Source organism: Octodon degus, unplaced genomic scaffold (genome assembly GCF_000260255.1).
Source record: "Octodon degus isolate 3935 unplaced genomic scaffold, OctDeg1.0 scaffold00138, whole genome shotgun sequence".
Lineage (NCBI taxonomy): Eukaryota > Metazoa > Chordata > Mammalia > Rodentia > Octodontidae > Octodon > Octodon degus.
In genome coordinates, this window is record NW_004524714.1 from 496,952 (window position 1) to 513,838 (window position 16,887).

The following is a 16,887-nucleotide window of genomic DNA, read 5'->3' on the forward strand; positions in this document are numbered from 1 at the left end:
AGTTACAAATAAATAATGCATTACATATTGTTGTCTTTGTAGTAGTTATTTATAGTGCAAGATACAGACATGATATCTTGTCTAAACACTCTTAGTTCAAAACCTTCTTCTTATTGAACTAAGAGAAAGTGACTCTATGCTATTTTTTATATACAGATACATATCTTTTTCACTACAAAATGTCTTTCATTTATATCCTCCCTTTTTGTTTACTTTTTTCAGAGATGGGTATTCTATTGTCATTCATATATTGTAGGTGCATGATTTCAGCAAAGTAATCCAATGTAGTCCAGTAGCCCATAATAGTAGTGGGTTATCTGCTTGACTGGCAATGTCAGAAGTTGTTGACTTGAGACTTTTAGAGCTAAGAAAATTTGAGAGGGAAATTTTTGCTACTTCAGGATGCCTTAAGGGCAGGTCTGGCACAGCTTCTGGAGCTGGGAATCGAACTGCTGTCCTATTCACCTGCCTGCATTTACCTAAGTGGAACTTTAAACAACTGAGCTATCTGGCAAAGTCCTCATACCATTAATACAAGTGCCCTTGAATCTAGCATTGTACCATGAATCAATTCCAATGCCACACACTCTAGAGTTAGCTAGCCTAAAAAGACCCCACCTATGACCACATGAGGCTTTGGTGGGGATGTTTAGAGAGAGCCATACCACAGTTCTATGAAGGAAATTTATAGTGGTGAATTCCTACATCAAAGAAATAAAGAAAACTCAAATAAAATGATGAATCTTCAAGAAAAATAAGAACAAGTTAAATCAAAGTGCATATGATGCAGAAAATTATGAAGAACAGAGTAAAAATGAATGCAAATGAGATGAATAAAACAATACAAAGAATCAATGAATCAGAGTTGGTTTCTTGAAAGATTAAATAAGTATAGTGCAATCTTTTGCCAGCCTTACCCCAAAAAAAGGAAAGAAAGATTCAAATCTCTGAAATTGGGAAAGAAAAGTGAAAATCATGATGGACCTTGTAGAAATCTGAAGATGATCAATATCTGTACTCAAAAAAGATGGAAACACAAAATAAATGAAGAGAATCCTAAAGACACATGAATTAACAAAGGTGAATCAAGAAGATATAAAAATTCTACAAAATCCAATATCAGTCAATGTAATATAAGAAGTAATTAAAAACTACCAACAAAGAAAATGCTGTGCCCTGATGAATTCACTGCTGAAGTCAAATGAAAACTCTTCAAACGCTTTAATGCAGTTGAAAGGGAAACAATACTCTTAAACTCATTCTCAAAAGCAAGCATTTCCCTGCTACCAAAGTCAGAGAGGGTCCCACAAGTAAACAGATCTACAAGCAAGGTTCATATATAAATCATCATGGTATATACTAAAATCAAAATGAATCAAAGATCTAAATGTTAAAACTGAAACAATCTGATTACTGATATAATGGGTAAAACTCCAGAAAGTATAGGAGTAGACAAAGATTTTATGAACAAAACTCCAATTTCACAGATGGTCTGAGCATGAAGCAATGAAACTGGAAATCAATGACAAAGAACAAAAACTACAAAAATACATGGAAATGAAACAGCAACCCCCTGAAAAACAAATGGGTCACAGAGCAAGATAAGAAAAAATCATACAGTATGTACAATGAAATGATAATGCTGGTGCAACATCCTGGAATTTATGGGATGCAACGAAAGCAGTGCTATAAGGGAAATGTATAGGGGTGTATTTTCACATCAGTATAACACAATGAACTCAAGCAACCTGCTGTTGAAACTCATGCTTCTAGTAAAGGAAAAATAAATCAAATCCAACGCTCACACAAGGTAAAGAATTATAAATATAAGAGTAGAAAATCATGCAATTGAGGCTAAGAAAACAATGCAAAGAACAAATGAATCAAAGAGTTGGTTCTGGGGCTAGGGAAATAGACTGGCAATACAGTATTAACCTGGAGGGGATGAAGTCATGAGTTCGATTCTGATACCAAAGACAGGAAGAATAGGATGAAGAATGAGGAGAAGAAGAAGAAAAATGAGTAGGAGAAAGTGGAGCAGGACAAAAGGAAGAGGAAGAGAAAAGTTGGTCCTCTGGAAAAATGGGTTCTGATGGGTTCACTGATGGGTTCACTGTTGAATTCTATGGGAAATTTAAAGAACTAATGTCACTAATGTGAAAACTCTAGGGAAATTTAAAGGGAACAATACTTCCAAAAACCTTTCCTGGGAGCAAGTCTGCCTTGATTCCAAACCCACAGAAGAATCCATCCAAGAAAGAAAAATGTAGTTTAATTATCCTAATGAACATAGATGAGGGACTGGGAGATAGCTCAGTAGAATAAGAGCACAGCTGGCAAGCACAGGGTCCTGATTCAATCCCTAGTGCCAAAAAAATTTTAAAAAACATAGATGCAAAAATCTTCAATAAAACCCTGGCGAACAGAATGCAGAAAATCAGCAAGATGATCATACAACATCAGTAAATATGAATCATTTAGGAAGTTGAAGTATAGTTCAAAATATGCAAATCAATAAATCTAATATATACTATTAAGAGAACCAAAGACAAATTCACATGACCATCTAAGTAGATGCAGAGAAAGCATTTGATAAAGAGCAACATCAGTGCAAAAAAAAAAATCCGTACAGAAAATTGGAATAGATGGTCTTTAACCCAATCTGATCAAACTCATCTATGGCAAACAAAAACCTACCACCATACTAAATGCTAAAATCTTTGTCAATGTAGAGTGTGCCTAAGGAGAGTCACCTGGGAGAAAACATCCTCTGAGGATTTCACAGAGATCAAATTGGTCAAGCAATGGTGGTGACTGATTCAGATGGCTGACACTGACAAAAGATCCACATACTGCTCTATGGGTTTTCAGAGTAAATCCTGAGGAGATTTGACTGACCTTCTCAGATACAAAAGTTACATTTTTTTGTTATATACATCTTGCTTTATCTTGATCTTAACCATCCAGAAGAAAAGTATAAAACCAGGCACTAAAAAATAAAGCCATAGTAATATGCTGAGCTATAAAAGGCTCAAGTCAATGACTCCTGACATTGCCAGTTCTGCAGATAAACTACTACTATTATGGACTACTAGACTATATTGGAATATTTTGTTGAATTCACACACCTACAATATTTGGGTTTTTAATAATTTTATTGAAAAACAAATAGTAATGAGACAGTTTCAAAACCGATTAGTAGAACAGTTTCAATAATTAATATATTGCATATTGTTGTCTTCATAGTGGTTATTCATTGCACAAGATGCAGACATAATATCCTGTCAGCAAACACTATTAGAACGAATCTTTTTATTCATTGAATTAAGAGAATATAGCTGTATGTCCATCCTAACTATTCTGAATATACAGATACAAAATGGTCCTTCATCTATATCCCGTTTTTTGTTTAATTTTCTCAGAGATGGGTATTCTATTGTCATTTAAATATTGTAGGTGTGTGAATTCAGCAATATAATCAAATATAGTCCACGAGTCCATAGTAGTAGTGGGTTGTCTGTAGCCTGGCAATGTCAGAAGTTGTTGACTTGAGACTTTTACAGCTCAGCATATTAATATGGCTTTACTTTTTATAACTCGGTTTTATACTTTTCTACTGGATAGTTAAGATCAAGATAAAACAAGACCTATATAACAAGAAATGTAACTTTTATATCTGATAAGGCCAGTCAAATCCCCTCATGATTTACTCTGAAACCCTGTACCACAGTTTGCAGATCTTTTGTCAGTGTCAGCCATGAGGATGAGTCACAACCATTGCTTGACCAATTTGCTCTCTGTGAAAGCCTGAGAGAATGTTTTCTCTCCACGTGACTCTCCTTATGCACACTCCACATCATCAATCACATTCCTCTGTAGCCGAATAATTTTGATCAGAAAATTTGGGACACAACTGAATTGCATGATGTTACACTACAGGTTCTCCTATATCATGAGTCTTCACTGACCTTGAAAGGCTAGGGGCAAAATGTTGGCTGTCCTTGCAGCCCTTCTTTTTCTCTAATTTTTGGTCTTCAAACTAAGTTGTTAGTGCTCCAGAAGAGAAGCTTATTATTACCCTGCAACATATGCAGTTGGGTTTAACCTATCTGTCTGAACATCAAACATCTTAAGCATAACATGGAACAGGTATTTTCAATCAAATATTGATATGTTAAATTTTAAGTCCCTACAGAATATGAGAAAAAATAATTTAGAACAATAAGAATAAACACATATTTTTGCACAGCAATTTAAGAATGTTACCATATATAGCATTGTAGCAGGACAGCAATTTGACTTTTTTTTCTTGTCTCTTTTGTTCATTTATTACCATTTTTTTAAAACAAGCATTTTCTTGAGGGTCAGTATGACAATATTTGGTATGTCATGACAAGCAGTACATATTTAGAAGAACAGAATGACAGGCATTCCAAGCCTGACCCTACTATTACACGTTGCTGTCTTCAGTGCAGTTGCTTAGTTCACAGGTATCAGCATATATAGTTAGTCAGGGCAAGAATCCTACCCATCTTGTGCATATAAATGTATGAATTTGCCCCTGTCATGTCTCCTAGCTTTTCTCCTTGCCCTCTCTTCACTGTCTAATCCTCAAGTTCTTGCTTTCCTTTTAATTGTGTTATACCTTTCTATTTTTATTTCTTCATTTGAGTTCTTATACTAGGGAGACTATAGTATATTTACACATGTGGGTCTGGTTTATTTCACTTATGAGTATATCTTTAAGCGGCATCTACTTAAATATAAATGCTTCAAGTTTATCATTCTTTATAGCTGAATAATACTCCATTGTATGAAAATACTACATCTTTTTCATCCATTCCTCAGGTGACAGGCATCTTGCTTGTTTCCAATATTTGCTGCTATAAACATAGGTACACATATATCACTATGATATGATGTTTTCAGATACTTTGGAAAAATTCCCAGTAGAGGAATAGCTGGTTTGAATGGGATTTCCAGTCCTAGTTTTTTAAGGAGTCTCCGCACTGATTTCCATAATGGTTGCACCAGTCTACATTCCCACCAACAGTCGAAAAAGGTTCCTTTTTCCCCACAGCCTCTCCAACATTTGTTGTTAGTTGATTTGTTTATGATAGCCATTCTTTCTGGGTTGAGATGATATCTCAATGTTGTTTTCATTTGCATTTCATGGATGGCAAGTGATGTGAAGTATTTTTTCATATATTTATTCTCTCCTTTGATTTCATCCTCTGAGAAATGTGTGTTCATCTCAGATGCCTATTTCTGGACTGGGTCTTTACATTTTGGGGCTCTAATGTTTTGCAGTTCTTTGTAAACTCTAGAGACCAGACCTTTGAGTGCTTATTAGTTAAGATTTTTTCAAGAGTTGTGGGTTGTCTTTTCATTTTGTTGGCAATTTCTTTCGATCATACACCTACAATATGTGAACAGCAATGGAGTACCAATATCTGACAAAAGTAAAGAGAAAAGGAGGCTATAAATGAAGGACCATTTTGTAGTGAAACATATATATATATATATAAATATAGAAAGATATACAGCTACTTTCTCTTAGTTCAATGAGAAGATTTCTACTTAGTTTGTTTAGACAAGATAGCATGTCTATATCTTGTACTATGAATAACTACCATGAAGACAACAATATGCAGTGTGTTAATTATTGTAACTGTCCTACTAACCTGTTTTGAAACTGTCTCATTGCTATTTCTTTCTTAATAAAATTAATTTTAAAATCTTACAGCTTTCACTCTAAAATGAGGATCAAGGCAAAGATTTCCAGTATCACCATTCCTAATTAATATAGTTGCCAGTGCAATTAGAAAAGAGAGAAAAATAAAAGGAATAAGGACAGAAAAGGAAAAAGTGAAATTATCATTATTTGTAGATGATATGATGACATAGAAGATACCAAAAACTCCAGGAAAAGACTTATATATGTAAGAACCTAATTCAGTATCATAGCTGGATACAAATTTAGCACTCAAAACTCTATAGCATGCATGTGCACAAGAAACATACATATATAGAGAGAATTTAGGGAATCCACAGCCTTTACATAGCATGCAAAAAAGTGAAATATACAGTAATAAATCTCACAAAGGGTGTAAAATAACAATACATTGAAATGCATGGTAGTCTGTAAAAGGATCAAATGGAATATAGGAAGAGGAAAAGTTATCTCTTGCTCATAGATAAGAAGATCTAAAACAGTGAAAATGACCATGTTCTTCAAAATATTATACAAATTTAATGCAGTCCCAATCAAAACACGATTAACATATCTCTCAGAAGTGCAGAAAATATTCCCAGAATTCATTTGGAACTAGAGGAAACCTAGAATAGCAAAAGCAATTCTGAGCAACAAAGGCAAGTCATCAGATATCAAAATCCTAGACCTGAAATTATACTACAAAGCTATAGTGATAAAAGGAGCATGATATTGGGGAAAAAGAAGACATGAAGATCAATGTAAAAGACTAGAAGGTGGAGATGTAGCCCCAAAGACACTTAGCCACCTTATCTGCCAAAGCAGCCTAATATCTTTCCTGGCAGAAATATGGCCTCTTTAATACATGATGCTGAAAAAACTGGCTTTCCCCTGCTGAAGAATAAAACTAAACCCATGCATATAACCATGCTCCAAACTAAATTTAAAATGGATTAAAGGTCTTTTTAAAAAGGAGCACTAAATGAAGTGGAAGAGAAAAGCCCCAGACTGAAATGGAAATATTACAAAGAATCAAAAACAGGGATCTCACCTTATTATAAAGCTTTGCACAACAAAATAAATAATCAACAGAGTGAAAAGACATCCCAAAACCTGGTAAAAAATACAACTAGTTGTTTCACAAATGAAGAATTACATCTGGAATATATAAACAATTGAAAATAATCACAAACACCCAGTAAAAACTCTAAAACTGAGTATCAGAGGTAAACACAAATCTCAGATAAAGAAATGCAAATGACACATAAATTCTGTAAAAAATGTTCAACATGGTTGGTCGTCCAAGCAACTCCATTTAAAACAATACTGAAATTTCTTTTCACTCCAGAAAGAATGGCTATCATCCAGAAATCCACAAATAAAGATGCTGATTGTGGCTATGAGGAAAAACGTGTCCTACTCCACTGTGATTTTTTATATAATGATGTACTACACAGCCACAAAAAATGATAGACTTTCATAACTAAATATATGAAGCCCAATATTATACCCGAGTGAAATAAATCAGATCCTTGTATGTAAGGATCATATTGTCTCACTAATGTCGGAAACAGAATGAGGAAATAATATCCATAAGGCACAACAGATACTGTCAACTGGGAAAAAACTGTTCAAAAGAAAAGACAAATTGTGACAGAGGATAGAGAAAAGGTAGAAAAGGATAAAGAAAAAAAACTATATATATGCACACAATGTAGTTAAGATAGTTATATGCTTAGTTTCTCTAATTTACTTGAAAAAGAAAGTTTCTGCTAATATTGTTTGAATAATATTTCATTTCTGAAAAAATATAGGTCTGACCTGCTATAATGTTGTACATGATTCCTTTAGATTTTAGATTTAGATTTAGATTTCTAAATTTATGTGTAAAAATATGTAATGGTTTATTCCTATTTTAAAATATTTTTATTTTTTATATTTTTTCTTCACTATCTGTAGGAATTTGAAGTTTAACGTATCAATACTTGATGGAAAATACCTGTTCCATGTTATGTCTAAGATATTTGATATTCAGACAGTGAGATTAAGTTCAACTGCCTATGTTATATGATAATAATATCCAGTTTCCCTTTCTGGAGGATTAACAACCTAAGTTTGCAGACCAAAAATCAGAGAAAAGGAAGGGCTGCAAGGACAGCCAACATGTTGGTCCTAGCCTTTCAAGGTCAGTGAGGACTCACGACATAGGAGAACCTATAGTGTAACATCCTGTAACTCAGTTGTGCTCCAAATTTACTGATCAAGGAGATTATGGGGCCACAGAGGAAAGAGACTGATGATGTAGGGTTGCCTAAGGAGAGTCACGTGGAGAGAAAACATTCTCTCAGGCTTTCACAGAGAGCAAATTAGTCAAGAAATGGCCGTGACTCATCTACATGGCTGACACTGACAAAGGATCTACAAACTGTGGTACAGGGTTTCAGAGTAAATCCTGAGGGGATTTGACTGACCTTGGCGCATACAAACATTACATTTCTTGTTATATAGGTCTTGTTTTATCTTGGTCTTAACCATCCACCAGAAAAGTATAAATACAAGGCATAAGAAGTAAAGCCATATTAATATGCTGAAGTATAAAAGGCTCAAGTCAACAACTTCTAACATTGCCAGTCCTACAGATAACCCACTACTGTTATGGACTAGTGGACTATATTGGATTATTTTGCTGAATTCATGCACCTACAATACTTAAATGGCAATGGAATACCCATCTCTGACAGAACTAAGCAGAAAAGGGATACAAATGAAGGACAATTTTTGTATCTGTATGTAGAAAATAGGATAGATTTACAGCTACTTCCTCTTAATTCAATGAGAAGAAAGACTGGTATTAATAGTGTTTGGACAGGATATCATGTCGACATCTTCTACTATGAATAACCACTATGAAGACAACAATATGCAATGTATTAATTATTGAAACTGTTCTATTAATCAGTTTTGAAACTATCTCAATGTTATTTGTTTCTCAATAAAATTAATAAAATTTCATTTCTGTATCATACTCAAAATACCTACCATGAATCTGTTTATTGTATTAATTTTAGTTACTCTCCTACTAACATTTTTGAAGCTTTGCTTTTTCTACTTTTATTTTGAAAAGAAAATAAAGCATGGAATATTCTTAATTTGAAAGGAAATTAATTATAATATGATAAAAATGTGAATATTTTGTTTGTTTTCTGAACAAAGAAAGAAGGGAAGTTAACATTTAGAAAGGTGATGAAATTTTCAAACTTTTAGGTCTTTTCCCTGAAGAAATTTCAACTTTGGGAGTTTAAAATGATTTCAGAGACTATTTGGGAACAAATCATAAATTGCAAAAACACTTAAGATGTACCTAATTTTTTTACTATGAAGATACAAAAATAACACTTTTCTTCTTGAAAACTTCATTTTGAATTACTTTATCTACTAATTTCACAGAGATTATTGAGAAAGACATGGTTACCAAAATGTCATTGTTTTGGAATCCCATTCCTGGGACAATAATGTTACTTTAAACTTTCAGTTTCTATTCTTTACCTCAGTTTCTGCTTCAATCACAGACATGAACCCACTATTTCCCAGGTGTAAGTCTGTTCAGGCTTTAATATTTTCTATTATCAGTGCAATTTTTTCTGAGTTCTGAGGTGTTTCCTAATATTTTTCTCAAACTGCCCTTCCCCTGTAGTTTAAGGCAAAGTGATGCTAAACTCATCACAAAGGTGTAAAAAAAAAACTCAAAATGTGGAACTCTGGTCTCCCATGAAGAAGTGTTGCAGATTTAATTGAGAAGGGCTAGTGATTTTGAGGACCAGTGTTCTGCTGAGGAAATTTGAACAATGTTTTTTTGTTTTGTTTTGTTTCCTATTTTATTCTTCTAAGCTAAGATTTCACTATTCAGGTCATGGTGACACAGAAAAACCAAATGCTTTTTGAAAAAAGATGGATATCTGTAGAGCTTAGTATACAGCTCTGGCAGTTCATCACTGCTACTGAGGTAGATAGGCAGACAGACAGATGGACAGACAGACAGACAGACAAGAATCAGAAAGTCCAGATCATGTTTAAATTACTTAATTAATAGTAAAACCACCCTCCTGCATATGGAATTGGACTGAGCCCTGATGGTGACTCCACTTTCCTGAATATTTCATAGCCTAAAAAGAAATCTAAATGCTCCCAGTTACAAAGCCTAATGAATGTCACCTCTAAATGCACATCCTCACCAGCCAAGTGTGTCCTATAACTCTAGTAAACCCTTTGCTTGCCTGTTACTAAGGTACCCTAAAATCATTTTTTCATGATGACAGTCAGTGCCTGAAGAAATTTTTGGATGCAATTGTTTATTTCAAGTTTGGGAATCTGTCAGACACAGCCCAGTGAAACAGTGGAAAGAGAAGGAACTCACTAAAGTGTTTGTGCTATCCTGCCTTAGTATAGGAGGTCTCCTACTGCAGGTTGGTTTCAGGGGGAAAGATTCTATAGCTCCATTCACAATTTCTTAAGGCTGTGATTAGTGTTCATATCTCCAAGGTCTGTGTGACCAACATGGGGCAGGGAATTGGAGTGGAGACTTCATGAGTACCATGTTGTAGACTTTCTTCTGAAATTGTTTCAAGTGTCGTGCTATGATGTAGATAAAATTCTTTCCTGCCAAAGAACTCCACTGGCCACTAGTCAGTGAGTAGATTCAAGGGACCACACTAATTAAGACAATGACCCTTGGAAGATTCATACTGCATGTGTGGAACCATGTACTTGAGTGCCACACACTCTCTCCTGTCTGACCTGTGTTCCACTGATAATATTTACTATGGGACTCAAACTGGTCTTATAGAGCCACCCCAGCATCTCCCATGATGTCTAATTAATAATATAAGATCATCCGAGAAAGCACCCAACAAGGCTTGCGGAAACATTGAGGCTGAGTTCCTCAGGGGACTCCCCAGGGCTGGAAACACTGAGTGCTGTTCTGGTTCTGCATAGAAATTACACCAGCTGCATCACCTGTATCCTGGAGATTTCTGGTGCCAGAAGCCAGGAGAAATCTGGATGATGTAGAATAAACCTGCTGGAAGCATGCTGATGGGAGATACTAGTGGCCTGAAGCCCAGAATCAGGTCTGGGTAGATCTAATCTGCCATAAATTAGATACAGGTGCCCTGGAGACTCAATTTTTTACATCTGAAGAATTCATACTAATCTCCATCTAGTTTGTGGAAGCACTTCTGATAAACAGTGTTCAGAAATGCCATAAAAAATATAAAGAGTACAATCAACTTGGCCAGTGATAATGGGGTAAGAGTTAGAGTTATTGGCAAAGAGAAGAGAATGGCCAAGAAGACCACAGAGAAACTTGGTCTTCGGTATGGCCACTACTCAGGAAGCGAGGTAGTGAATCCAGATGATGTATGGCCTCTGGGGACAGTGCCTTAGTGCCATTCCTTTCCCCTGCTCTGTTTCAGTGACTCTGAGAATCGCACTTATATATGGCATGCTCTCTTGGCACATAAAGAATAAGCAGAACAAAGGTCACAGGGCCAAATATTGTGTCCAAGACTGTGTTCAATTCTTCCTCAAGTGGGAAACAACCTTCCAAGAATCACTATCAGATAAAGTATCTTCCCTAGGGACTAAGCATGGGTATTCCATGACTGAAGAGACTCATGACTCCCTAGTTTGCATCCTACATACCTACGTGCACCTTCCTCTCATGAATCAGCTCCTCCTTGATTCTCCTCCTCCATGATACCTATTCCCATAATGCTGACTCTCTTGGTGCAAGTAACTTCATCCCACCCTCTGGATTTCCCTGTCATGAGGAACTTATTTCCTACATCTACAAACCTGTGGCAGCCACACCTTGGCCTCTCACCAACAATCTTCCTAACAGTATATTTTCTACTGTCAACATCATCTGGATGGCCTGAAAGCCCCACAAATCATCAAATTACCACAACAAATTGTTAAATTAGGGTAGTTCAAAAACAAATGTTGCACCTTGGTCTTAACCATCCAGTACAAAAGTATGAAGTCGAAATATAAGAAATAAAGCCATGCTGTTAAGTTGAGCTGTGGGGGACTCAGGTCAATAATTTCTGACATTGCCAGTTAAACAGAAGACCCAACGCTATTATGGGCTACTGGACTCTTTTAGAATATTTTGCTGAGTTTACACAGCTATAATATTCAATAACGGAACTTACAAAAAATGGGGCATACAGATGAATGTCCATTTTGTATCTGTGTATTCAAAGAGGTTGGGATGGATATATAGTTACATTCTCTTAATGAATAGAATGCTTTGTTCTAATGATGTTTGTAAATAGGATCACAAGTCCACATCTTGTACAGCAATTAACCACTAAGAAGAATATATGCAGTGTATTATTTGTTGAAACTGTACTTCTGATTTGATTTGAAACTATCTCATTGCTGTTTATCAATAAAACTTTGAAAAAAAAAAAAACAAATGTTGCAAAGGCCGGAAGATAAAAGTCTGAAATTCAGGGTATGCTAGAATCTAGAGGTAATCAGAGTATTGCTCCCTCAGTGATCTGTGCTTGTGGAACCATCACATCTGTTTATGTATCTGTGAGCACATGGCTTTCCCTTATGTGTTTTATTATCCTAAACTGTTTCCAAGCATACTTGACATGACATTCTGGACCAAGTTGAATAATAAAGGAAATCTCTGTATGTTAAATCCTTAATTCACTTAAAAGGTAGAATGATAAGAGGTAAGGCAGGAAAGAAATACACAGGAGGGAGATAAATAACAGAAGTAAGTTTAATCATTGGTTTAGATAGACTATGTGTCTTGTTGTAAGTGAAAGTGAGTTCAAAGAGGGCCTGCTAGGTCAGATTCCATAATATCACAGTGTTCAAGTTTAATCCTGAGAATATGTAACAGCCAAGAGGAGAAAAAGGAGATAAGGTGACTGTGTGTGATCAGAGTGTCCCCACAGATTCATGTGTGGAAATTTAGCCCCTGCTATGAGAGATTAAGAGGGTAGAGCTATGTGTATGAGACTGCCTAGTTACTGTTAAGACAAATTGTATATAGAATGGTGGTTGACGTCTGGCTGGATCTTGGATTTTTCTTGTTATAAGCTTCATTATTTCTTGTGTTTGAGAATGTAGAGTTGTAAACACTTCCTGTGTTCTTGATAGCAATAGGTCACTGCACACCTGACTCGGTTTCTGATGCTCTAAGATATGATCACAGACTACATTAGAGGAAGAGGAGATACTTATTTCTCACAGTTCTGGAGGCTGCAAACTCCACAAGGCACAAGTGGATTTGGTGTTTGACCTGTTCACATATGGCATGAATCAGAAGATCCACAAATTGTGAAAGAGATGGAAGGGGAAAAGTTCTAACTTGTTTCCACTTTGAGCTCTTGTGTAATACCCAAGGCCCATTCACAAGTGCTAATTTTATTATGACTTGTTCGCCCAACCTCTGGATACTGCCATGTGTTGTCTTAGGTTCTACTTAATGAGTTCAGTGCAGGGACATGTGCCTCTACTAGTCAGAATTCCACACATGATGGAGCATTAATCTCCTTTATCTGGACCTGGAAGAAGGAGGCTCTGATCACATGCTTGGTTCTTAAGTGAGAACTATGCTGAGACAATGGTAGGATCTACAAGAAGGATATGGTAGCATTAGAAGAAGAAAGATGGCCTTGGGAGAGGGCTGGTGTATGGAATGGAATAAGAAGGAATGGTCAAAGGGACTGAGCATAGAATTGAGGAAAATTGACTCAGTACAGAGTCATGAGATGAAGCACAGTTTCCCTCAATTTGTTCAACCATTTGGTTCTGTCATTCTTCCTAACAGAACCCAGGGTATCACTGCATCATGCACACGTTTCAAAGTTCTGAGGGGTAAGGATCGTGAGAGGGTGGAGAAATGAGAGACAGAAAGATTGCGTCAGGTGGAGACTTCTCTTCAGCTGGGAGTAAAGAAACTGGCTAAGGACTACAGAACGCTTATTTATATACTTGGGAGGTTGATTTCAATTTCAACTTCTCTGCCTAGAAAATTATTTGTGGGATTAACATCTTACTAACCCGGGTTGCCTGGAATGCTTCATGTTCTTGGGGTGGCTTTGTCTTAGCCTCGCATGTGTGATAGGTCTCCAGCATCAGGCACTCCCAACATCTCCCCTTTTTTATTTTGTACTTTCAAGTGATGGGAGGTCAATTGAAGTTGGATGACCTGTGTTTGGAAAACTCTATAGAAGATATTCTCATTCTTGATCTGTTTCCATTATGGCAAACTTACTGATTTAGGCTGAAGATTCTCAGTCCAAAGACTTTAGCTACCTGTGTTCAGCAATTTAACACTATGCAGTTCATTAACCCTTAACAGTAGTCAGTAACAGTAGTCAGTAGTCAGTAACAGTAGTCAGTAACTAGCAGGAAATTGTCGGAATTTGTTAGTGATCTGAGTCTCTTTTAGACCCAACCTAATACTATTGCTTCATTTTCCACATGCTGTGTTTATATTTTTCTTCTGGATCTTCAAAATACAGTTAAAATGAGACCTGTATTAATCAATTTCTACTATTTATCAAGATCAGTTATGTCTCCTCAAAATGGGCCATGTAACCAATTATACTTCCTCTTAGTTCTCCTGTCATTGTCATTCATCTAGATTAGTCATAGTTACTGCTTGAATAAGTTGCTTTCTGCGAGATTTTTTGGGAGACTTTTTCTTGTCCTTGTGACCTTCTTTAGGCACACTATACATTAGGAAAGCACATTCTTCTGTGGTCCCACAATCTCTTTGATCAGAAAATCAAGGACTCAACTGAGTTATAGGATGTCACAGCAGAGGTCCTTTTATGTCCTTGATCCTCACTGACCTTGAAAGTCTAGGGATAAAATATTGGCTATCTTCTCAGCTCAAATGGGCTGAAGAACATGTTCCACACAAGACTAAATACAGAGAAACAAGTTCTCAAGAAAATAAGCAAACTTGGAAAAAAGATAATCAAGGAAAAAAATAAAATAAAAAGTAAACTTACAAAAGTATGTTTATTTTTAAAAGTTGTGGACTCATTTTGAACCTTTTAAAGTTCCAGGAATGGTGGTGAATCTGACAGTGCACATTCTGGACAGGTAAGGACAGGGTTTCTGCTCTCAGCACACTGAACCCAGTCCAGGGCCATCATCAGGGCTAAGAGCCAGGGCTTAGATCTTCCCTGAGCCCCTCCCTTTCCAAACACATCTGTCCCACACATTCGTCCTGTTAGAAACAGACAAGACATAAAGGATCCTCAGGAAATTTGTGTCCTCTTCTCTGAGTCACTTAGGCAGAGGACAACAGCCTCATACACAGGACAGAGCTGTGGCTATGTGAGTGAGCTAAGTGCTGAGGCATCAGTGAGAACAAAGAGTGGAACTCTGGCAACTGAGGCACCTGTCCAAGGAACATATATTGCACTCTGCTTTTGTGGTGCTTTAAGCCACATGATGTCAGAATTTGACCTTGTATTTCAGTACTTCATCAGACCAAATCTTTGTCTCTGATGCTTCTTGGGGGACATGGAGCAGTTCAAGCTTTGAGCTTCAATGTGTCTGTCATTTAGTTCCAGTTTCATTGCACTGTACTCAGATAATATGCATGAGATAATTCTTGTTTTTTGATTGCTTAAGCATGATCTATAGACTAGCATATGGTCTATTTTAGAAAATGTTCCATGTGCAGCTGAAAAAAATGTGTATTCAGATGTGTTGGGTGAAACACTCTGTATATGTCCACTAAGTTCATTTGATCCAAGTTCTGGTTCAGTTCTGTTACTTTTTTGCTAGCTTTTTGTCTCCTTGACCTATCTTTTTGAGATAAAGGGGTGTTAAGTCCTCCTGTTAAGATTGTGGTATTGGATATTAGATTTTTCATGTCCATTAAGATTTGTCTTATATAGTTGGGTACTCCCATGTTTGGTGTGTGCATATTTATGAATGTTACCTCTTCCTCTTGAATTTTTCCCCTAACCAGTATGTATTGGCCTTATTTATTTCATTTGATCATTCTTGGTTTGAAGTTGAGACTGTCTGAAAACAGTATTGCTAGCTCTGCTTTTTTTCTGAGATGCTGGGGGATGTAGTATTGTTTTTCATCCTTTGACTTTCAGCCTATGAATTTCTTCATGAGTTAAATGTGCTTCTTGTATACAGCATATTGTTAGATTTTACTTCCTAATCCACTGTGCCAGTCTATTTCATTTAATTGGTGAACTGAATCCATTTACATTGATGGTTATAATTGAGATGTATTGAATTATGATTGACATGTTGTGTACCTGATTTTGTGTACACCTTTTCTCCTGTGTTTAATTGCTTGTCCTATTTTGTAGGTTCTTTTCATTCTCATTTGTAGAGTTGTGCTCACTTTGGTCCCTCTCTAAAACATCTTCTAGCAGTCTTTGTGGGTTGGCTTTGTCATCATGAAATTATTTAGTTGTTCTTTGTCATGTAAGTATTTCACTTTTCCATCAAACTTGAAAGTTTTGCAGTGTAAAGAAAGTTTTGCAGTTTTGCAAATTGTCTGAGTTGCAATTTGTTCTCTTGGAGGACATGAAGTACTCTGCTCCATGCTCTTCTTGCTTTCATGGTTTGTGAAGAGAAATCTACCATTATTCTGATGGCTTACACTTTAAATGTGATCTGCTTCTTTTCTCTAGTGGCTTTTAGTATATTATTCTTATCCTGGATTTCTAGGACCTTGACTATTATATGTCTTGGTGTGTTTTTTATTGGGTTGATATTATTTGAAGTTCTATATGCTTTGTTTACCTGAATGTCATATTGTCATATTGTTTCCCCATAATTGGGAAGTTTTCTGCTATTATTTCTGCCCATATTCTTTTTATATCATTTGTATTGACTCCTTCTTTCTCATTGATGCCTATTAGACTTATATTGCTCATCTTTGCCTCATCTTGCAGATGTTGAATTATTTTTCCTGCATCCTAGTTGCTTTTAAGAAATCTTTTCTTACATGTTCACTAGCTGTAACAGAGCCCTCAACATCTGAAACTCTATCTTCACTTTCATTCGAACAGTTTTGCCTGCTTGTGATTGAGGTTTTAACTCCTTGTATATCTCTTTGAATTTGCTTCATGGTCTCTATTTCTTTCCTATATTGCTCATTC